The sequence below is a fragment of the Scyliorhinus canicula genome, chromosome 5 (assembly GCF_902713615.1).
Source record: "Scyliorhinus canicula chromosome 5, sScyCan1.1, whole genome shotgun sequence".
Classification (NCBI taxonomy): Eukaryota; Metazoa; Chordata; class Chondrichthyes; order Carcharhiniformes; family Scyliorhinidae; genus Scyliorhinus; species Scyliorhinus canicula.
In genome coordinates, this window is record NC_052150.1 from 176,647,963 (window position 1) to 176,672,862 (window position 24,900).

At 48.4% G+C, this 24,900-nt stretch overlaps 1 long non-coding RNA gene across 1 annotated transcript in view; it reads right to left on the bottom strand.

Annotated features, from left to right (window-relative positions):
* Positions 1 to 921: 921 nt before the first annotated feature.
* LOC119965650 overlaps positions 922 to 24,900 on the bottom strand; it is a 28,282-nt gene continuing 4,303 nt past the window's right edge. The window contains exons 2-3 of the long non-coding RNA XR_005460593.1: positions 8,219 to 8,369; positions 922 to 1,042 (exon numbers count right to left, since the gene is read on the bottom strand). This is a non-coding gene — a long non-coding RNA (uncharacterized LOC119965650). The remainder of the gene's footprint in view (positions 1,043 to 8,218; positions 8,370 to 24,900) is intronic.

A 24,900-nucleotide genomic window follows, 5' to 3' on the forward strand; every position in this document is an offset into this window, starting at 1 on the left:
ATATGGGACCCCTTGGAATTCTCAATGCAGTCACTCCATTGGAAATTTTGAACTTCTGATGGGCAATTAGCCTGCTGTCCAAAATCCTCCATAAAAGTCTCCAAGTCTGAGGTAGAGTCACAGACTTTGGATGGTTCTAACTTTCTTACCTGGATGGTTAGCCAGGAAATGTTAGACAGATTAAAACCTAAACTAAATACCTGGGTAATTACAGAACTGACTCCCAGTCACTCACACTGACACCCCCCCCCCCCCCCCTCCCCACATCTCCCCTTTCAATTACCCAACTCCCCCCTGGCCTCCACCCAACTCCCCCCGCTCTCCTACTCCCCCGACCGACCTGACGAGCCCCGACCCAACCCGACTGGCTTCCACCACCAACTCTCCCCAATTGAACCTGACCGAAACCCTCCACCTTACTATCCCCTCAACCCCTCTCAATTCCCCCTAATCCGACCCATCCGGCCTCACCAGCCTACCCAACTACTACTCTACACCTTTACCCACCTTAGAACCATAGCATCCCTACAGTGCATAAGGAGACCATGTGGAGTCTGCCCCAAGCCTCTGAAAGATCACCCTACCTCGCCGACTCCTCTGCCCTAGCCCCGTAACCCCACCTAACCTACACATCTTTGGACTGTGGGATGAAACCGGAGCACCTGGAGGAAACCCACCCAGACACAGGGAGAAAGTGCAAACTCCTCATCGACCGTCATCCAAGGCTGGAATTGAATCTGGGTTCTTGGCACTTTGAGGCAGCAGTGCTAACCAATGTGCCACCGTACCACCCAAATCCTTTGCCCTGCCCATCCTATTCCCTCACCCACCCGTACTTTATCCATCTTACCCCCTTATCCAGCTCACCTTCTCTCTGTAGCTTTTCAAAGAAGCTTTGGGACATTTAAACTTTTTACTTACCAGAATCTGGCTGCCAGTACCAGAAAAAGGGGGCGTGGTATCTGCATGAGTCTCTCTGCTGCTCCCTCCGAGGTTTCCTGCACTGACTGAACTCTGCAGGATCCTCTATCGATAGGTTGCCCTAGAAGATAGGAGGAAAGTAAGTGTGTGTATTTTACCTGATCAGGGTCAGAAGTAGGGACTCCAAGCCTGAACAAAGGATATTCAGCCTCGGGCTTTATTTTATTTTAAAATATTTTTATTCAACTTTTTCAATTCTGTACAAAACAAAAACAATAACGGGTAATAACAAATCTCTCCCCACCCCCGAAACACCCCCTTCGCCCAATAAACCAAAGCAAACACACCCCCACCCTCTCCCTAGCAACTGATGGTGATCAGCTCCTTAAAGTACAAAATCAACGGCTGCCACCTTTGAAACCCTTCAATTGCACCCCTCACGGTGTACATAATGTTCTCGAGATACAAAAACTCCATAAGATCCCCCAGCCAGGACAGCAGGGTGGCGCAGTGGTTAGCACGGTTACCCATGACGCTGAGGACCCGGGTTTGATCTCGGCTCTGGGTCACTGTCCGTGTGGAGTTTCACATTCTCCCCATGTCTGCGTGGGTTTCGCCCCCACAACCCAAAGATGTGCAGGCTAGGTGGATTGGCCACGCTGAATTTCATCTTAATTGGAAAAAAAAATTGGGTACTCCAAATTTTTTTTTTAATCCCCCAGGCACACCGATGCACTGGGTGGAGAAGCTGACCTCTAACCCACCAGCTCGGGTAATCAACGAGCGAAGATCAAAACATCAGCCCACGCCCCGGCCTGTAGCTCCGGCAGGTCCAATATCTCAAATATGGCCCCGAGGGGAGAAAGCTTCAGTTCAATTTGTAGGATCGCCGACATGGGCCAAAGAAGGAGACCCAGAACCCCACGAGCTTAGGACATGACCAGCCCATATGTATATGGTTAGATGAACCCTTCCCACAATGCTCCACACCCGCAAATAACCTGCTCATCTTGGATTTGGTCAAATGGCCCAGTGTACTATCTTCAACTGTATCAGCCCTAACCTCGCACGTAAAACATAGAACATAGAGCATACAGTGCAGAAGGAGGCCATTCGGCCCATCGAGTCTGCACCGACCCACTTAGCCCTCACTTCCACCCTATCCCCCTAGCCCAATAATCCTACCTAACCTTTTTGGACACTGAGGGCAATTTAGCATGGCCAATCCACCTAACCTGCATGTCTTTGGACTGTGGGAGGAAACCGGAGCACCCGGAGGAAACCCACGCAGACACAGGGAAAACGTGCAGACTCTGCACAGACAGTGATCCAGCAGGGAATCAAACCTGGGACCCTGGAAGCCACAATGCTAACCACTATGCTATTGGGCTGCCATGATGATATGCAGAATCACACACCACACTCCCTCCACCATCTCGAACCCCAATTGCTTCTCCCACTTGGCCTTAACCCCCTCCAAGGATACAACCGCCTCTGCTATAAGCCTCTTATGGACCTCTGTGTCTATTCGGAACCCTGGATATCCGTTATCCCTTCTCAGTTCCCAAATAACAAAGGTCAAGTCTGTGCTTTTTGGCAAAGAACATTTGTACTTTATTTGTCAGCTGTGCCACAGATAAACTTATTTTCAATATAAAATTTAGATAGTTTTCAACTAGCCCTGCTGCAAGCTAGTCAGATGAAATGAAAAATGAAAATGAAAATTGCTTTATTGTTACGAGCAGACTTCAATGAAGTTACTGTGAAAAGCCCAGTAGTAGTAGTTGCCACATTCTGCTGCCTGTCCGGGGAGGCTGGTACGGGAATCGAACCGTGCTGCTGACTTGCTTGGTCTGCTTTAAAAGCCAGCGATTTAGCCCAGTGAGCTAAACCAGCCCCTAGATTGATTGTCTTTAGTGAATACAGTAAGAAGTCTTACAACACCAGGTTAAAGTCCAACATGTTTGTTTCAAACACTAGCTTTGGGAGCACTGCTCCTTCCTCAGGTGAATGAATTTAGTGAATACAGTGGTTGAGTTTTCATTCAATGACAGATCATTGTAATTCTTCAAATCATATTACACAGGATAAAATAACTAAGTAATTTAAACAAAAGAAAGATGGTGATTAGCAAAAGCAAGCAGCAAAGGAAATAGGTTTCAGAAATATAGATGGGGTGATCCCAGGATGAGTTTTTCCATCCCGGTAGGTGATTCTTAAGGAGATTATTATCTTAAGGTCTAGTCTTCTTTTTACTTCTGATTGGCTTTAACTAAGTTATAATTTACTCAATTCGGCCAAAATGTCTGTCCATCAATTTAAGAGATATCTGTATTTAAATGTATTGGTGCAAATTTCCCATTCCATCGCTTGCCAATTATCCACACCTGCATCTAACATTAATTAGAAAAACACCGTTTTTGTTAAGCCATTATCACCCTAGACTGGCTGTTGCCGTAGAAATGGGACTACCCATACTGGGACAGCAGCACCAGTTCTTATAATACAATGGGGGCTTTAAGCTAGTTGACGTCACTGACCTTGCAGGTGTGAAACCTCAGTTTAAGAAAGAAATTAAAGTGCATGATCTGGATTACCCTTAGTGGATTCCTAGCTATTGTTGCATTCAAGTAATGCTTGATATGATTATTGTTAATTATTCTTAATGAGTTCTCATTTAACCCTTTTACCTCTATCATCTTCCATTACTCTCATGGTTAGAGCTGATTAGAAAAGTCAATTTCTACCAGCCTCCCTTAAGTCCCCGAGGTACACCCCTCCTCTGTTCCTGCCAATGTCAAAACCTTCTCCAGCAATGAGGAAGGTGGCACCACCGGGAATTGGAAAGGTCTTCACGAAGTTGAGCACCTGAAAATATTTTAAACTATATGTCCATGAAAATCCACATTTCTCCACCAACTCCTTAAAACTCGCAAACCGGCCCTCCAAAAACAAATCCTTCTTTGCCACAAACCCCTACTCCTCCCATCCCCGGAACCTCGAGTCAAGCCCCACCAACTCGAACATATGATTTGCACAGACTGGCACCAATTTTGATACAGCCCCCAAGTTGAAGTGCTGCTGAAATTATCTCCATATTTTCAATATGGAAGTCACCATTGGATTCCCTCAGTACTTCCCCAGAGAAAAAGATAGTGAAGCCGCCATCCATGTGCTCAACGCTGACTCCCTCCACAAACCTGATTCCATCTGCATCCATACAGCCTCAGGATCCCCAGCGTTCGCTGCCAAATATCAGACTTGGTAACGCCAAGCCTCCGACTGCCATTCTCTCTGAAATACTGTCCTCCAAATCCTGGTAACTTTTCCCACACAAATAAATGTCGAAATCAATCTTTCCACTCGTCAAAAAAAGGATTTTGGCAAAAAAAACCGGCATGCACTGAATAAAAAGAGAAAATGCCCCTGAACGTTAATTTACAGACTGAATTCTGCCAGCCAAGGACAGAGGGTGGCTGTCCCACCTCTTCGACTGCGCTTTAACCTGCTCTCCAGGCTATTAAATTTCAATTCCTGAACCTGAGCCAAATCCCGGGCCACCAAATCTTGGTCCATCCCAAATCGCTTCAGCAGTGCCATGATATCACCCACTGTGGGGGTCGGATCCGTAACATATAAAAGATCACCAGTGCACAAGGACACCCTCTATATAACCCCCCCCCCCCCCCTACTATCCCTCGCCGCCTATCCGGCATCCTCGGGGCAATGGCCAATGTCTCAATTGCCAACGTGAACAAAAGGGAGGACATAGGGCACCCTTGCCTCATTCCCCTGTGTGACTGAAAGTATCCCGTGCTCACATTGTTTATATGAACACTAGCCTGATGTGTCTTAGATAACAACTGAAAAAAAAGATTACGCCAGCCCCAACTGGGGAACCAGTCCCATCACCGAAGAGAAGAGGAATCATCAAGACACCCAATAGTTTGGTGTCCTGGGAGGGGGTGCTCTACACTCTTCTTCCCGGTACAATAAAGGAAACCCTTTATTGGACCACCGAACCAAACCAGAATTTATAACAGAACATTGCTCACCTATTGAAGAGAAGAAGAACAAAAAAACCCTAAAGGGAAAAAGCCCAAGCTGACCTAAGAATAATCAAGGATTAACCCAGTCAACCTTGAGATGTGCTGCCACTCATGACCCCAATACACCAACTTTAAGGAGGGGTCAGGTGGGACCAAGACCTCCCCAGAGTGCATAATCTGCCCAAGCCATCGATGGAGGAAGGCACAGATTCTTCAACTCAAAATAACACAATGAAAACTAACTGGGGGCTATCCTCAATATAGTAACTCTACCACCCAACTCCACACCAACCATCCACACCAACCATCCACCCATCACCTTGCCATGGTTACATTCATCATCACTATCTGATTTAGCCCACAAGGCTAAATCTCTGGCTTTTAAAGCAGACCAGGCAGGCCAGCAGCACGGTTCGATTCCCGTGCCAGCCTCCCCGGACAGGTGCTGGAATGTGGCGACTAGGGGCTTTTCACAGTAACTTCATTGAAGCCTACTTGTGACAATAAGCGATTTTCATTTCATTTCAACAAGATAGGGGTTGTCCAAAGTACACTCCTTTCCTTTCCCGTAACCCCAAGGATAACAGCACCTAAGAAAGAACAGCACGGTAGCATTGTGGATAGCACAATCGCTTCACAGCTCCAGGGTCCCAGGTTCGATTCCGGCTTGGATCACTGTCTGTGCGGAGTCTGCACATCCTCCCCGCGTCTGCGTGGGTTTCCTCTGGGTGCTCCGGTTTCCTCCCACAGTCCAAAGATGTGTGGGTTAGGTGGATTGGCCATGATAAATTGCCCTTGGTGTCCAAAATTGCCCTTAGTGTTGGGTGGGGTTACTGGGTTATGGGGATGGGGTGGAGTTGTTGACCTTGGGTAGAGTGCTCTTTCCAAGAGCCGGTGCAGACTCGATGGGCTGAATGGCCTCCTTCTGCACTGTAAATTCTATGAAAACTGCACAGACTACATATCACATACTTAATATGGTTTTTGCTGTAACAGGATAACAGCCAACTTTTATCCCCGTGCTCACACTTCGCATGCTTTTTCAGGAGAATAGACATCAACAACATCATAATCATAAGGGAGTAATGTCCAGGATTATTGGAGAACTGCAGGATATTAACACCATCTATTTTACTTGAAAAGGCTAAAGGCATGACAGGATCATCGAACACTTCTCAGGACTGCCCTAAGATTCTAACCAACTAAGCTCCTTCACTTAACAAGATAATGTAAGGCCAGCGGTTGGGGGTACAACTGACCACAGACCTCGAAGGCCAGATACATTGTGCTCCTTCGAACCGGATACGCCCAAACTCCAAATCAGGATTACTAAAGCATGGGGCAGCCAATCTTCAAACTCAGCCAGGAACTTGCCTTTCACTTCCCGTCAGATACCAAATACTTGGACACTCCTTGCCTCACCCCACCTCCTGAATCTGTCAGGATATGCAGCACACCATGCAGCAGGATCTCAGCAAACTGAAGGCAGTGTCATGATATGCAGACATGCACATAATGAGATACAGACAGGCAGCTACTGAACACAGAGGACAGGACATAACCACTCAGCAGGCAGGACACTTGGGGTGGTTTCCCACTATAAAAGGCACAAGGCACTCACACTCTGCTTCTTTCCACTGGGGACATCTACAGAGTGGGTCAGGGTGTATATATCACATAACACCTCCAGCACGTGGCTAAGAGCTCGTCTGGTTCAGTAAGACAGAGTAATCACACTTAGGTTAGCAGAGAGTCGAACTCACAGATAACTGTGCTAACTGTGTGACAGGTTCAATAAATCAGGTTGAACTAACTTCAAGGTCTGGAGTATCTTTCAGTTAAAGCTGCATCCAGTTGCAGCCCGTGTTTTCTCAGTGTGCATAACACGACAGGCAGGACTTACCATGAATCAATTTCATGGATTCTCTCCTGCTCCTCCATCATAGATACCCCCCGGTTCCTCAAGGTGAGCACCAAAGACTTGTAACACAGAGCCAAAATCATCATCCAGAAAGACACCCTCAGAGGTGGCCACCAGCTTGATGTCCACTGCACCACCGAGGTGCAGGCCCGCACATCAGCAACAACGCCCTTTCAAGCTGGGCCCACCCCAGACAACTCTGGCCACCTCAACCACACAAGGATTCTTTACGATTTAACTCGGCTCCTCGTTGCAAAAGTCCAATCAGGATCATCTAGGGATATATTACCAAGTATATGTCCTGAAAAACAATAATTATGAAATGGGCACAAGGAATAAAAGAAATAAAAGTATTAAACGATGAACAGGACAAAAGCTCGTGAAAATGCAGCCGCTCACCTGCTCAATTCATGTCACCCATCGATGACCTTTTTCAAGAAGGAGGATGGTGGTCAGTAAAGGACAGCAAGCCATGGCTAAACAGTGGATATGCAGGTTGGCTGACTGTTCTGGAGTTGCCCTTATTTACATTTGAGAACTCGTATTTAAGAAATGAAGGACACGATTCAGTGGAATTAAAACTAAGTCTGCTGTCGGGCACGTTTGGCAGATTCATGGCAGCTACAGAGCCAAGAATTACCCTGCTATTCAAGGGCACTTGACCATTTTTTTGGCTTTGGAGAGTTTCTCCCCACCAAGGCTGCACTTAGAAGGATTTCCTGCCGGTGAGTTGATCTCGACAGCAAGGACATCTGTTCTCAGACCGGGACACCATTTTGATCGGCAGCTCCAATCTTCCTGCCCCTTAGCCCCAACCTTGGCGAGGCCCGTGGGAACCCTCTGCAATTGGGAATGCCCCTGGGTGCCACCCCTGACAAATCCAACCTGGCACCCAGGCATGGGTGTCCGGGTGGCAGGAGGAGTGCCAGGATACCACCCCGCCCTGTCACCACCACTAAGAGATCTCCAAAGGCCTGCAAGACCCTCCGAGGCACCGTTACACCTGGTTCACATTTGTGTGGACCAATACTAAACGACCCCCTGGCAAGGTCTCGCAGACGTGGCCAGTGAGTCCCGGGCGCTGGGTGAATCTAGCATCTGGGTTTTAAATGAGCCATTGGACTCACTTAAATATGCCATCAGGAACTCACTCATCAAAGGCATGATCCAGATTGGGCCAGGTGGAACGAATTTGGCAAAGGAAGAAAATTCAGGATCAGTTCTGCAAAGTGCAACAAAGCCTGCATTGACGGCCATCATTAATGGTGCACCATCGGTTATGATTGAAACCAGTTTCCTGATGGGAATGTTTTTCTCAGTGACATACCTTTTGAATTTGTTGCAGACATCCTTGCCCCTTGTCTTCTCTTTGAGTAGCAAATGAGTCAGAAAGTTTTTCTTAGCTGTTGAGTCTTTGAGTGACATGTGAACGAAAGAATCAGCTGGGCCGTATCCATCATGTCTACTGATTCATCAAACTGCAGTGAGAAATATTCAGTCTGATAAGTCTTGGTGTATTTGCTGAGACATGTCTTTAGTCAACAGTTCAACCCTTCTGGCTACTGTTAAAGTGGTATGCTCTTGATGGCTGTCATAATTTCATCTTTGTTTTTCAAGTCTTACAACAAAGTGTTGGCAGCAACTGTCATAGCCGCCTTGATAACTTCACCATTGCTAAATGATTTCTTATGTTTTGCCAGCAAAATGGCAAATGCGAAAAGGCACCTCTCAGCTTGCTTGCTTTGAGCCACAAGTTTTGAAAAGACTGATCGTTGAACTTTCAAAATTCCCTTCCATCTAGGGCGGGATTATGGAGCAATGGTTAGCACTGCTGTTTCATGGCACCGAGGACCAGGGCTAAATCCCGGCCCCGGGTTACTGTACGTGTGGAGTTTGCACATTCCCCTGTGTCTGCATTGGTCGCACCCCAACAACCCAAAGATGTGCAGTGTAGGTGGATTGGCCACGCTAATTTGCCCCTTTAGTGGGGAAAAAAATTCTCTTCAACTCCCCAAATTTGTTTATCCGAATCGTGCTGTTTAAAAGAAATTATCTTGAAATTTTGCAAACATTGTTTTGTGGTGGTGTTCCAAATGACCTCTTTTACTTAAGGCTACACTCAGTTAACAAATCAAACGAATGGTCTTGCCTTTGACAGTCTTAAAAATAAATTTGTTTTCCCATTCCTGGTGGAAATGGTGGGTATTTTTTGCCCTCTTGGTGCTCTCTGGCTCCTTGCTCATCATTTTGTTTTGAACCAGCCTATTCCAAGTTTTGCTGCCTGTGAGAATCTCACTGCTCGAGTCCCGCAGATTTTTGGCATTGTTCAGCAGGCAATGAGGTGATTCGCTCATCATTGCAACAAATCGCGAGGCTCGTGTCATTTGACACGGTTTGGCAGGCAACAACAAACGATTGGTTGTGACCCTAAGATCGACCTGTTGATCGCGATTGACTATTTGGAGGTCGCTGCTGAAGGGTGTTTTTACATCTGTCACAAATATGGAGTTTGTAAGATCATTATGTTTTGCAATTGTCGCTTTAACTTAAGGTAAAATGAAGGACTGATGGGGTCGTGTGACCTGTTCCGAATTCTGCCCGATAACGAGCTTGGGTATCTTGGTTGTTAAAGATTAAAGAGAGGGATGTCCAGGTTGTCTTTCAAAGAAGGTGCAGGGTATTCACACCTGTAGACAATAGCAAGTGGATCTGTGTTGACACTGGTAGATAAAGGCCAGATTTTGTGGAGATTCTGTGGACTTTTAAAAATGGTGGATGTGATTGGTTCTGAAGAATAACTAATTCACCTGAGGCCCATTTAATTCACATTGTCATGGAGATGGGCTTTGAAATGGGAACAGCAAGCCAAGCCATGGTCGTATTGGCTTCTCTTCTCTGTTGGTGAGTATTTAAACAGGGCTGGAAGGTTCAAGGGAGGAATCTCTAGGGTAACCCTCACCATGAAAGTCAGTTGGGGGATTCGGGGTTGTACACTGGAAAAGGCAAAAGAAGTGTACAACTGGAATCTGAGAATAATTCTGGACCGGTTCATGGAGAATGAAGGGACAGAGTGGCCGTAATTCTCCGTCTGTTCACACTGGTGGAATTCACTGGTTCTGCTGCAGTGAATGGAGTTTTAGGTGAACGCCAAATTCTCCTTTCTCACTGGCCGCGGTGGCGGAGGTGAACTTGAATCGGAAAACTCCGGCCAGTAATTTATAAACGTGAAGGGGATTTTTAGTCATTTTAAAAGTTAAAGGTTTTTTTTCCTGTGCTTTAGAGTACAATCTGACGACTGAAATACAATTAGTTGATGTTGCTTTCAGTTTGTTTGTTACAGTAAAAGTCTTAGAAGCTGAATTGCAGAATTGCCACAGTACAGGAGACCACTCACCCTGTCACGTCCACATTGGCTCCCAGAAAGAGCAATTTACCTAATACCATTTCCTCGCCTTCTCTCTGTAGCCCTGCATAATCTTCCTTTTCAGATAATGATCTAATTCCCTCATGAATGCCTTGATTAAACCTACTTCTACCACACACTCAGGCAGTGCATTCCTGATCCTAACTACTGGCTGTGTAAAAGTTTCTCAGTATGTGCGGAGGTTCCAAAAATTGCACAGAGTGCTAGATCAGACGAGAAAAGCAGTCAGAAACAAATTGGTTCTACACTGCCTTATCTAGCCAGATCAAAGGCAGTCTGCAATTTCAAAGTGCTGGCGAGGATTACAAATGCAGCTGGGGGCAGGGACCAAACTCACCAGCAAAGCTGGGATTCAGCGAAATGGCACCCTGATCTCAAAGTAAAATAAAACGTGCCAACCCCCCCCATCGGATAGCAGGACCCCTGACAGATACGGCGAACATCCCTAACCTTTTAACACAGAGAGCCAACCTCCTCCCCCCACCACTCAATGCTTGCATCACCCCCCCAACACCACTCAGGTGTCAGGATGACCTGACCATTCTCGCTAGCATCATCTCCCTCTCTCCCCTCACCATCATGCACTGGTTGTCACTGTCAGGGGGCAGAGCCAGGGATAGGGCCTATCAGGAACTCCAGTGGGAGGGTGGGGTGATGGTGGGGTGGGGGGGGGGGGGGGGTGGGTGGTTATGCCTGCATGGTGGTAGTGGGGGCAGGATAACTTAGAATTGGCATATGAAAAGCTGGCATTGCCCAGCCATGTCCCCACACCCTGGGGCTATACTAACATTCACACCCCAGGTATGGTAATCATGACTGGGGCTGTATTAACATCTGTGCCCCGGCGTGGGAATCATGATGGGGGCTATACTAACATTCACACCCCAGGTGTGGTAATCACGCCTGGGGCTATACTAACATCCATGCCCCAGGAATGGTAATCACGGACTAGGAGTATATTAACACTGTGCCCCTGGTGCGGTATTCACGACTGATTTTTCTGTTTTTGGAAACCCGTAATGATTCCCGCCGTTATGACATCACATCGGCGGCGGTGGTGGCGGGAGCATCTGACGTTACCTGAAGATACGGCAGCAAGCCATATTGACGGTTGAATGTATTTTAATTTATTGAAATAAATTTCATTTATTTGGGAGGGCCCGGGAACATCGTTCTTGGAAACCTCACTGGTGCAAACTCTCTTATGGCCTCAGAAGTGTTGGTCATAATGGATTTTGCACCTGCAGCAAACAAGCCCTGAAAATCTAGCCCCATGTCTCCATTGCTTCTTTTGACAACTATCTTAAATCTGTTCAAATGGGAATGGTTTCTCCCTATCTGCTCTGTCCAGATCTCTCACGATTTTGAATACCTCTTCTCAACCTTCTCTTCTCCGAGGAAATCAGTCCTGGCTTCTCCAACTTGTCAATGTGTCTGCAGTTCCACATCCCTGGACATCGTGAATCTTTTCTGCACTCTCTTTAATGCCTTCAGGGGTGGTATTCTCCGCCTCTCAGCCCCTTGTTTCTCGTCGGTGCCCCGTCTGCTGGTGGCGGGATTCTCTTCTTCCGCTGCTGTCAATGGGAATTCCCATGAAACAATCCACACCGCTGGGAAATCCACGGGCAGGGTTATGCTGCCAATGGGACCAGAGAATCCCGCTGCCAACGATCAGCCAGATTATTCCGGCCCACATCTTTCCTAAAGGGTGGTGTCCAGAGATGGATGCAATACTCCAGCTGAGGGCAAACCAGGGCTCTCTGAGGATAATAGATAGAGTAGAGAAGACAAAATGTTTCCCCTTTGGTGGGGGAAATCTGGTAAGCTCAAACTTACCCAGATAAAGTTAGAAAAATTAAAACCATTTCTAACTCCTGGGTAACTATAGTATTGACTCCTGATGGGACCTCCCGACTACCCCACACCCCTCGATCACACTCTTCCCAGCAAAATGCCCTCCCCATCCCACCCCACCTGACTATCCCCAACCCCTGACTACTCTCCCCACAGCCCCCATTGACCACCCAATACCCTGTACTGACCACCCTCAATCACCTGACCCCCGACAGACTTCCCCCACTGACTACCCAACCACCCAACCATGCCCATGGCCACCCGACACTCCTAATCACCCAACAAACCAACATTCTCCCTCCCCCAAATCCTCCTACCACCCAATGGACAGACGTTGGGGACTCAGGACATGAGTTACCCGCTATAGAATAACCAGCCCCTGACCTGCTCTTGTCGCCACAATATTTATGTGGCAGGTCCAGTTAAGTTTCTGGACAATGGACGTTGATGGTGGGGGATCCAGTGATGGCAATGCAATTGAGTGTCAAGAGGAGATGGTTAGACCCTCTCTCATTGGAGGTTGTCAATGCCCAGCACAGGTGTTACAAGTGTTACTTGCCATTTATCAGACCAAGCATAAATGGTGTCCAAGGCTAACTGCACGTGGGCTGCTTCAGTATTTTAGAAGTCACAAATAGTTCTTAAGACAGTGCATTCGTCATCAAACATCACTCTTTTGATATTTTAATGGAGGGAAAGTCATTTATGAAGCAGCATGGAATGAGGGCACTAACCTAAGGAACTTATGCAGCAATGTCCTGGAACTTGAGGTGGTTGGTTTCCTAAAATGACAACTACTTTTTGTTTTGATGATCATCTCACTTATTCAGTTCTCTAGTTTTTTCAACAAAAGCAAACACTGCAAAGCTGGAAATGCAAAATAAAAACTGAAAGTCCGGCAAAGAACCTGCAAGCCAGAGTACCTTTGAAGAGAGAGATAACTGCCCTGATATTTACAGGGAGGGAACAGGGGCATGTGTTTGTTGGGGGAACCTGGAAATGATTCCAGGTTGAATTTAATGGGAGGACATCCTTAACATTTATCTCCTGTATTTCCACCCAGCAGCAGGCCAGACTGAGAGGCTAATAGAAAAGCTAGCTGCAGAAACCGAAGTGGCAACTGTTGAATTTTAATCAAGCTCCCAATGTTTACCATATGAAACATTTGGCTTCTCAACAGAAGGACACTCATAGGCCAAGAAATCTGCTGCCTTAGAAAACGCCGTTGAATGGAGTAAAATAGGCTGGAAATACATTTTGGTTGTTGGTTTTAATTTTTTTCCCCAACCCTCTCCTGCACATTACAGGAGGGTGTGTGTCACGGCTGGAGTGATTTGATGTAACAATTGTATTCTTTTCTGAGTTTCATAGTGAACATGAAAATGAAAATGAAAATTGTTTATTGTCACGAGTAGGCTTCAATGAAGTTACTGTGAAAAGCCCCTAGTTGCCACATTCCGGCGCCTATCCGGGGAGGCTGGTACGGGAATCGAACCGTGCTGCTGGCCTGCTTTAAAAGCCAGCGATTTAGCCCAGTGAGCTAAACCAGCCACATTATTCCTCAAAAAGAATGACCACACTTTAATTTCTCAGAAGTGTCTGCTCCCTTACAAGTCTCTGCACCAATTAATAATGTGATTCCATAGAATCCCATGGAATCCCTACAGTGCAGAAGGAGGCCGTTCAGCCCATCGAGTCTGCATGGACCCTCAGAAAGAGCTCCCTACCTAGGCCACCCGCCACCCTATCCCTGTAACCCCGCCTAACCCGTACATCTTGAGACACTAAGGCGCGATTTTAGCTAGGCCAATCCACCTAACCCGCACATCTTTGATGTTTGATTATTTTGAAGTCATTTTCTCATGCCTTGACTTCCGGTTGCGGTGATGCGGAGTTAAGCAGCACGTTCGGCTGCTCCCGCTATTTTCGGACTTTTGGGCTCTTCTTAGGGCCTGTAACGGCACTGGACGGGCCTTTCCCGGTGTGGGGAGACTTCAGCAACGTTTCCCTGCCGGTGGATGGCCTGGACCAGCAGCGGGGCGGTTAAAAAATCAGCGCTGGAGCAGAGAAAGGTGCAAGGGAGGAAGATTTTCTCATGCCTCCTTCTTTCTCACACAGAACTGTCACCAGGCTTTGGTTTTTTTTGGAAAATTTGTATCATTTATGCATAACTTATTTCTCAGTATCCTAAAATATTCACCATGTTGTTTTAGCAATTTGAATTGATCTCTTACACTGGTTTGTTGCAGTTTGCATGTATCCCACACTCATGGAGAGTAAATGGAGTCCTCTTGTATGAGACCAATCATCAAAATTTGTTCATTTCTTATGTACTTTCCATCTGACTGGCTAATTTCTTGTTATAAATAATGTCTCTTTTTACTGGCTAATTGTAGCAATACTCTGATTTTCATACTCATTCATCACAATACAAATTCTTACCGCAATTTTCCAGATCATAAAGTAAGTACGTTGATTTCCCCAGTGTTTTCTTTTTTACGCAAAATGATCACTTTCTCGTTATTATGGTAAATGTGTCTTTTTGTTTTGCGATTCGGTACAATAATCATCTCTTTCTGCAATTCGACATGAGTACTTTTCCTTGCACAATTCCACCACATCTCACATTTCAGGCAAGAACGCACCTCTTGCTATTTTTCACAAAATAAAGCCAGTGATGCATTAACTTAGAGCATCAAAAATGTATAAGTTCCTGATCTCAGTCATTATGGGTAGATGCCAGGTGCTCCTCAATGTTGTGAAGGACAATCACAGAGAGTGCCATTTCTGGCCATCTCCTGGTGTCTGACTCAAAGCGGCATTGACATAGGGTTAGATCAGTGCTCCACCAGATATGGTGCCCGATTCAGGGAGAGAAAATAACTTGAAAGTACCCTTATTAAAAAATAACATCAAAGCTTAGTTTTCTTCGGTAAAATTCCAATAATTTTTGTTGTTGTGGAAACACATTTGCTTCTTACAGATTGGTTGTGAGATTCTTGTTTCCAGCAAGGATTCAACACATGGTGGTTTTTCACATTCATTTTCACAGAGGCATAATCAGACATCTTTGGCATAAACTTATGATTTTGCTCACTTCCTCTGAGGAAAAAACAGAATTATGACACCCTAGAACATCTACAACATGCGTAATGCAGACATTTTTGTCTTGAAATGTAACATATTATCACTGCTCCAAAGGCTATGCTGAAAAATAATTATTTCCTGAATGATATAATCTTGTATCTATGATTCACGAGTCATGGAATCTTGTTTATCACAGGGACTTTTAAATACTCATTGTGTCATAGTTCTAAGGCATATTCACAAAATATGGTGTGGAACTAAAAGTCCATTATAGACTTGTTACAGCACAGAAAGAAGTCATTCAGCCATCGTGCCGATGCCTGCTCTCAGCTTGTCACGCTCCCCTGCCTTTTTTTCCTAACCCTGCGAATCTATAGAGTGGTTACAGCACAGAAGGAAAATGTTTTAAATTTATTTGGTCCATTACTATACTCATGATAATATTATTAAAATTGGTACTTTAAAAAAATGTGTTCTCATGTTCTTGAGCATGATCTAACCAAATACATGCATAATCCTGAGATGGTGGTCACACACAAGTTGGACGTTCAGGGAGAACCCTTTCCAGTTAATGAAGGGGGCTCCCGGACCACCTGGTGCGCGCAAGGCAATGGCGGAGAATCCTGCTGCCCGGGCATCCTGTTGGGCTTTGTCTATGTCAAAGGTTATGGCGTTGGCTGCCCAGGCAAACAGGGCATCTGTGACTTCAGATGTGTGGGCTGTTGGCCGCATAAGTCCCCGCTCGAACCCTGGAATGATCTCAAGGCATAGACGTTCAGGGCTGCAGTGACCTTGATGGCTTACTGGGAGTGGGTATCCTCCTCCTACACGTGGTGCCAGCTCCACAAGGACATGGCACAGGTACCACATAGAAACCTGGAAAGTAGAAGCAGGAGGAGGCCATACGGTCCTTAGAGCCTGCTCCGCCATTCATTATGATCATGGCTGATCATCAGGTTGAATACCCTAATCGTGCCTTCCTCCATATCCATTGATCCTTTTAGCCCCAAGAGCTAAAATCTAATTTCTTCTTGAAATTACACAACATTTTGGCCTCAACGACTTTCTGTTTTTCACGGCGGCCCGCGATTCTCCGACCCGGATGGGCCAAGCGGCCTGCCGTTCCCGACCTGTTCACCATGGCAGTAACCACACCTGGTCGCTGCCATCGTGAACATGGCGCGCCAGGTAAGTGTGGGGCCTAGGGGGGGGGGGGGCGGATCGGGGATCGAGCACCATGACCGTGCTCGGGAGGGGACTGGCCCGCGATCGGTGCCCACAGATCGTCGGACTGGCGTCTCAAGGGGATGCACTCTTTCCCCTCCGCCGCCCCACAAGATCAAGCTGCCACGTCTTGCGGGGCGGCTGAGGGGAAAGACGGCAACCGCGCATGCGCGGGTTTGAGCTGTCAAACATGCGCATGCGCGGCTGACACCATTAGGCTCCGCCGCGGCGTCATTCTTGGTGCGCCGGGCCTTGAAGCCAGGGACAAGGCCCGGCCGCCGAGTTTCCCGGTACGGCCCACCTATCCCCCCGGGTAGGGGAGAATAGGGTCCGGGAGAGGCTTCCGACGCCGTCGTGAACCTCTCCAGGTTTCACGACGGCGTCGGGCCTTGCGAAGAATTCCGCTCCTGGTCTGGCCTACATGTGAATCTGGACCTACAGGGCCGTCACCTTGTTGAGACGGAGCCTCCTGAGATACATGGGCGGGATTCTCCAATATCGCGGCCAAGATCTGACGCCGGCGTCAAAACCTGCGGGAGAGAATCCGGTGTCGAGCTGAGCAAAAGTGCGCATATTCTGCGCCACGGAAGGGGTCAACACGGGCGTCACGGGAAGCGCGACGGCATGGCCTGGAATAGCGTCACAGACGCACGCGATGTAATTGACGCCGCGCCACTGTTAAATAGATGCCACCAGCACAGACGCAGGCAAACGTGGGAAGATGGCCGCCTGCCGTGCTGTGCCGAGGTTCCAGGACCGTGACATGGAGATGCTCCTGGACGCTGTGGAGCAAAGGAGGGAGGCCCTATACCCCAGACACGGCTCAGGGTCACAGCCAACACCAGCCGATGCCTGTGGAGGGAGGTGGGAGAAGCTGTCAGTGCTGTGGGCAGAACACCCAGGACAGGCAGCCAGTGTCACAAGAAGGTCAATGACATAGTCAGGGCAGCCAGGGTGAGTACCCCCCACTGTGCCCATGGCACCAACGGCCCACACATATGGCCCCGCCCCACCTCCACATGGACAGGGGGGGTGGGGGCGGTACAACCCTAGCTGAGCAGCACATGGCTGTACCCACTCATGCAAGCTGCATTGGCAGGATGGCCTGTGAACCTATGCCAACATAAACCCAACCGCCGGGCTGCAAGTATATGGCCGCCTAACATTGTTGATCTTTTTGTGTCCCCCCTCCCCCCAGGACAAGCATGCCCACAACAACCAGGAGGGTGCCACGATCGGAGGGGGTCCACCTGAATTGCGCTCCCTCACCATGCATGAACAGAGGACCTTGGACCTCGCAGGCAGACCCGAGGACCGGGAGGTTGCAGATGCTGAGATCGGGGGCGCACCACCAAGTGAGACCCCCCTGCCTTCCCTCCCTCTTCCCACCACCCCTCCCACCTCCTCCCACCACCCCTCCCCCCTCCTCCCACCACCTCCTCAGCCCCGCCTGAGTGTGGTGGGGTGGTGCCGTACTGTGATGTCCATGCCCATGCTCAGCGAATCCCCCCTCCCCTAGTCTGTGAACCATGCGGCTATCAACCCGTCCCTTGCCAGCTGGCCCAGCCGGTATCGTTGGGCAGCCTCCCGTCCCTATCCAGTCCTTATGTCCCGTACATTGCCCCACCCCCCACCCACATCCTCCTCATCTGGGGAGGTGTGCCCTTTGGCATGATCCTCCTCCTCCCCCCACTCCTCCTCCTCCTCCTCCTCCTCTGCCTCTAGCACATCGCCCCTCTGCAAGCCTATATTGTGCATACCACAACGATGCGGCCGACCATCTCCGACGGGTACTGGAGGGCCCCACTAGCACGGTCCAGGCACCTATAGCACATCTTTAGCAGCCCAAAGCACCTCTCGACCACACCCTGGTCGCTGCATGGGCATCGTTGTAGCGGGTCACCGCGTCAGTCTGTGGCCTCCGTATAGGCGTCATCAGCCACAACCACAACAGGTAACCCTTGTCGCCCAGCAACCAACCCATCACCCGGGGGTGGGGAGGGGGGTGTCCCTCGAACATGGCGGGGATGAACGATTGTGCCAATATGAACGAATCATGAACACTGCCCGGGTAACGGGTGCAGACGTGCAAGATCCTCATCCGGTGGTCACAGACCACCTGCATGTTCATGGAATAGGCCCCCTTCCTGTTTATGAACACGGCCCTGCCGTCCAATGGTGGGCGCATGGCAACGTGCACCCCATCGATCGCCCCTGGACCATGGGAATACTGGCAACCGTGGCAAAGCCCGTTGCCCGGGCATCCTGGTGGGCATGGTCCACAGGGAACTGGATGCAGCACTCCGCGATGTCGTACAGGGTGTCAGTCACTGCACGGATGCAGCTGTGCACCGACGTCTGGGAAATGCCGGACAGGTCCCCACTCGGCGACAGGAATGACCCAGTCCCGCGGAGGTTCAGGGTGGCCATCACTTTGACAGCCACCGGATGCCCACCCCCAGTCCCACGCGGTGCCAGGTGTGCCATCAGGTGGCAGATATGGGCGACGATTTCCCGGCTCATCCGGAGTCTCCTCCTGCATGCCCTATCCGAGAGGTCCTGGAAGGACATGCGGCGCCGGTACACACTAGACCTCATCGAACGCCACCAGCGCCGTAGCACCGCCTCCTCCTCCTCCTTGTCCTGTTGGGCGAGTGGCACTCCAGCCTGGGCAACTGCCACCTGCCCCTCTGCAGCACGCTCCTCTGCAGCAGGCTCCACCGCCTCCCTGATATGCCCCTGCTCCAGCTCCCATAGGGCTACATGCAGGGCAGCGGCCCCCGCCACGGCGGCCAACATCGCTGGGTGATGGCCAAACATAACAGTCTGCAGGGGGTGGGGGGTAGACGACATATCATCATTGCATATACGCCCCCCCCCCCACTCCGCAACCAGGTACCAAGGACAACATGGTCGCCACTGTTGCCAGTTGGCATCTAGCCATGCAGCCCCCCCATCCCCCACCCCCGAACAATGTTGGCTGCTGTTCGGGCAGAGTGTCCAGGCCTCACAGGCTGATTGGGATGCCAGGCTTTAACAACCACATGCTTCATGGGAGCTGTGCCCAAGGGTATCCACTTGGGCATATTCTAGTATACTAACAGTTTCATAATACAAAAAGACAAAGCAGGGCAAGCAGCAATATACTGAAATTACCCACCATAAACCATGGACACAAAACAATAAACAATCAACCAGAAACAACCCTGCCTCCCCCACCCCCAACAGCAGCTCCACATCAGTGGAAAGGCGTCCAATGCATATATAGGAAAGCACATGTTTAGAAAGCAGTGCGTGCATGTCGGTGACAGTGAGTCTGTGAAGGAGCATATGAAAGTCTGCATGTGCATGCCTGTAAGAGTTTGCATGTGTGACAACGAGCATCACAGTCCACCGGTAAAGGACACACTGAGACGGGGCAGGGCAGAAGAGAGAGAGAAAACACCCCCCACACACAAAAGGGGGCACAGTTCAGTCCAAGAACAATGCCATTGTACAAAAGTTAAGGCAAAATACAGAGCAAATATAGAAACCACAAAATAGGCAACAGTACAATGAAAATACCAACAGTACATCATGAACAAAACCAATAAACCATCAATAAGGAAACAAAGCCACCACCATCTGAACCTGAGCACGCTCCCTCCCCATACCCCACTACTCCAGTCGCAGTCTGACATCAGTGGAAAGGTGCCCAATGGCACAGCAAGGCAAAAGAGAGAGAGAGAGAGAGAGAACACCTCTCCCCTTTATCAGTGCAGGCAGGTTGCCAATTGTCGACCAAAGAAGAAGGAGGGGCTGCAACTGGCATACATACAGCCATTAGGAGAGCAACAATAAACAGCAATAACATGACATCAAGCATACAAAGAACAAAGAAAAGTACAGCACAGGAACAGGCCCTTCGCCTGTCCAGATTAAACTCCATCTGTCATCTCTCCGCCCAATTCTCCAAACAATCTAAATCCTGCTGTATCCTCTGACAGCCCTCATCGCTATCCGCAATTCCACCTACCTTTGTGTCATCTGCAAAGGTAGTCCATGATAGTCCTCAATACTGGAGCCCGCAAGGCTCTGTCCTTAGCCCCCTATTATACTCCCTATTCACACACGACTCTGTGGCAAAATTTGACTCCAACTCCATCTACAAGTTGCTGATGACGTGACCATAGTGGGCCAGATCTCAAGTCAGAATACAGGAGGGAGACAGAGAACCTAGTGGAAGGGTGTAATGACAACAATCTCTCCCTCAATGTCAGCAAATCTAAAGAGCTGGTCATTGACTTCAGGAAGCAAAATATTATACACACCTCTGTCTGCACCAATGGGCTGAGGTGGAGATGGTTGACAGCTTTAAATTCCTAGGTCCACCCACATCGATGGTACGACCAAGAAAGCACAACAGCGTCTATACTTCCTCTGAAAATGAAGGTAATTCAGCATATCCACACAGACTCTTACCAACTTTTACAGGTGCACCATAGAAAGCATCCTATCTTGCTGCATCACAGCCTGGTATGGCAACTGCTCGGCCCAAGAAGAAACTACAGAGAGTCGTGAACACAGCCCAGTCTATCACGCGAACCCGCCTCCCAACCATTAACTCTGTCTACACCTCCCGCTGCCTTGGGAAAGCAGGCAGCATAATCGAGGACCCCTCCCAACCGCCTTATTCACTCTTGCAACTTCTTCTATTGGGCAGGAGATACAAAAGTCTGAGAACACGCACAATCAGATTCAAAAACAGCTTCTTCCTGGCTGTTATCAGACTCCTAAATGACCCTCTTATGGACTGATCTGATCTCGTCACGCATTTTCTCTGCTGAGTAGTACTACACTTTGCATGCTTCACCCGATGCCAGTGTCTATGTATTTACATTGTGTATTTTATGTTTGTCCTATTATGTATTTTCTTTTCATGTACGGAGTGATCTGCATGCAGAACAATTCTTTTCACTGTACCTGGGTACACGTGACAATAAAGCAAACCAAACAGTGCAGGTTCAATTCCTGGCCCGGCTAAGGTTATTCATGAAGGGCTCGCCTTCTCCCCATTGCCTGAGGTGTGGTGACCCTCAGTTTAAATCACCACCAATCAGCTTTCAAAAAGAGGGAGCAGATTGGGGTGACAATTATTTTACACAAGTATAATATAAAAAAACATATTTCAGTTACTACTTTTAATTTAAAACTAAAATATCCAGCTGCAAATCAAAATGCAGAAAACAATAACCAGTGTCAGTTCAGTTTATTTCTTCCAAAAAAAACAAGAAAAAGTGGTCTCACAGACCGCTTTGTGAAGAGTCCACATATTTACCACAAACTGCCTTATGCCGGAAGCGGGAAGAACTCCAGTTTGCAAAGGACAGTGTGAACAGGGCATTACACATGATTTAAATTGTGCATGACTTCAGTGTTCCTGCAGCTGTTGTCAAGTGACACAGAGTTGATCCAGTATAACTCAAACAGCTGTATTGTGTAGACTCAGTAAAGTCACTGGTTTTCTTTCAATTTGTAAAACTCTTGCCCCTGCATTTGTAAAGGTATTTTTGGTGACCAGAATGTAAAAATACAGCTCTTAATTTGAGGTATATATTGGTTTTATTTTAATTATTCTGCAACTTGAGGTTGTTTTCGTTAGAGAGAAGAAGGTTAAGAGGTGACTTAATAGAGGCATACAAAATGATCAGTGGGTTAGATAGGGTGGACAGCAAGAGCCTTCTCCCACGGATGGAGGTGGCTAGCACGAGGGGACATAGCCTTAAATTGAGGGGTAATAGATATAAGACAGAGGTCAGAGGTGGGTTTTTTACGCAAAGAGTGGTGAGGCCGTGGAATGCCCTACCTGCAACAGTAGTGAACTCGCCAACATTGAGGGCATTTAAAAGTTTATTGGATAAGCATATGGATGATAAGGGCATAGTGTAGGTTAGATGGCCTTTAGTTTTTTTTCCATGTCGGTGCAACATCGAGGGCCGAAGGGCCTGTACTGCGCTGTATCGTTCTATGTTCTATGTTCTAATTATGCAACCAATAAAACAATAATTTGCATATTATAACACCTCATTGCATTTTAATCTGGCTGTAAGTGTATAGGGTGGAATTCTCCCAGCCCTGCGCCGGGCCGGAGAATCCATGCGAATGGGCACGCCGCCCCGACGCCGGCATGGTTGGCGCGGCGCAGGTCGCGGGCCGCTCTATGCAGCCGGCCCGCTGATTCTCCGGCCCGGATGGGCCGAGCGGCCGTAAGAAAAGAGTCGAGTTCCGCTGGTGCCGTTCTAACCTGCTCTGGACCGGCGGGACCTTGGTGTGGAAGAGTCGGGTGGCGCCTGTGGGGGGGGGGGGTCCGACCCCGGAGGGGGGGCCTCCGATGTCGCCTGGCCAGCAATAAGGGCTCACCGATCGGCGGGCCGGGCTCTGTGGCTGGGGGCCTCCTTTCCTACGCCCTGGCCCCTGTAGTCCTGCGCTATGTTGCGTCGGGGCTGGCGCATTGAAGGAAGCCACTGCGCATGTGTGCGTTGGCGCCAGCGCCACTGTGCATGTCCTCATTGGCGCCAGCGCAACTGCGCATGCGCGGATCTCGCAACGCACAGTTCGCACCGGGATCGGCAGCTGGAGCGGCGCAAACCACTCCAGTGCCGTGTGGCCCCCTGTAGGGGCCAGAATTAGTCGTGGGAGCGGCCCGTTCACGCTGTCGTAAAACGCAATGGCGTTTACAATGGCGTGGACACTCTGTCACGGGATTGGAGTGATTTTAATTGCTCCAATATTGGTATCCATGCCTTCAGCTGTCAAAGCCCTAAGTTCCGGATATCGTTCCTTAAACCTTTCTACCTCTCTAAATTGCTTTCCCCCCTTAAAATGCTCCTTAAAAAATACTTATTTGACCAAATATTTGGTCATAAACTCTGTGATTGCCTTATGTAGCTTGGGTGACTGTCTGTTGAACAAAGAACAATACAGCACAGGAACAGGCCCTTCGGCTCTCCAAGCCTGCGCCAATCACATGTCCTACCTAGACCAACCGCCTATATCCTTCTATACCCCGTCTGTTCATGTGCCTATCCAGATAAGTCTTAAAGGTCGCTAATGTATCTGCCTCAACCACGTGACCTGACAGTGCATTCCAGGCCAACACCACCCTCTGTGTAAAAAACATCCCATGCACATCTCCACTGAACCTTTCCCCCCTCACCTTGAACTTGTGCCATCTTGTCATTGTTATTTCCGCCCTGGGGAAAAGCCTTCAACTATTAACCCTATCTATACCCCTAATAATTGTATAAACTTCTATCTGGTCGCCCCTCATCCTCCATCTCTCAAGGGAGAACAATCCCAGTTTATTCAACCTCTTATCATAGCTAATACCCTCCATACCAGGCAACATCCTGGTAAACCTTTTCTGTACCCTCTCCAAAGCCTCCATGTCCTTACTGGTAGTGCGGTGACCAGAATTGGACACAGTATTCGAAATGTGGCCTAACCAATGTTCTGTATAATTGTCGAGCTTTTATACTCAATATCCTGCCATATGCCTGATGTTGCTCTTGTTTGGCCTTGTTACGCACTGTAACCAATCCATTTGTTGATGCATCACTGTCAATGTACTCTGTCGATTATTATTTTGTCTACTGTGTACGTACTGTGTATGTTCTCTTGGCTGCAGAAAAATACTTTGCACTGTACTTCGGTACATGTGACAATAAATATCAATCAATCAATCAATCAATCAATGATCACCATTTCTACCTGTACTGCCACTTTTTAGGATCTGTAGACCTGCATGCCCAGATCTCTCTGAGACTCTATGCACCTGATGGTTTTGCCATTTATTTTACAGCTCCCACCTGAATTGGATCTACCAAATGCACCAAATGCATCACCTCGCATTTGTCCGGGTTAAATTCTATCTGCCATTTCTCTGCCCAATTTTTCAGCCTATCCATATCCTGTTGTATTCTCTGACAATCTTCATCACTATCTGCAACTCCTGTATCATCCGCAAACTTGCCATTCAGACCCGCTATGTTTTCTTCCAAGTCATTTATATATATTACAAAGATCAGAGGTCCCAGTACTGATCCCTGCTGAACACCACTAGTTACAGACCTCCATTCGGGAAAACACCTTCCACTGCTACCGTCTGTCTTCTATGGCCAAGCCAGTTCTGGATCCATCCAACTGGTTCACCACTGACCCCATGTGACCTAACCTTTTACACCAGCCAGCCATGAGGGACCTTATCAAATGCTTTACTAAAGTCCATGTAGACAACATCCCCAGCCCATCCCTTGTCAATCAGTTTTGTTACCTCCTCAAGTTTGCACATTCTTACCTGTATGCGCGGGTTTCCTCCGGGTGCTCCAGTTTCCTCCCACAGTCCAAAGATGTGCAGGCTAGGTGGATTGACAATGCTAAAT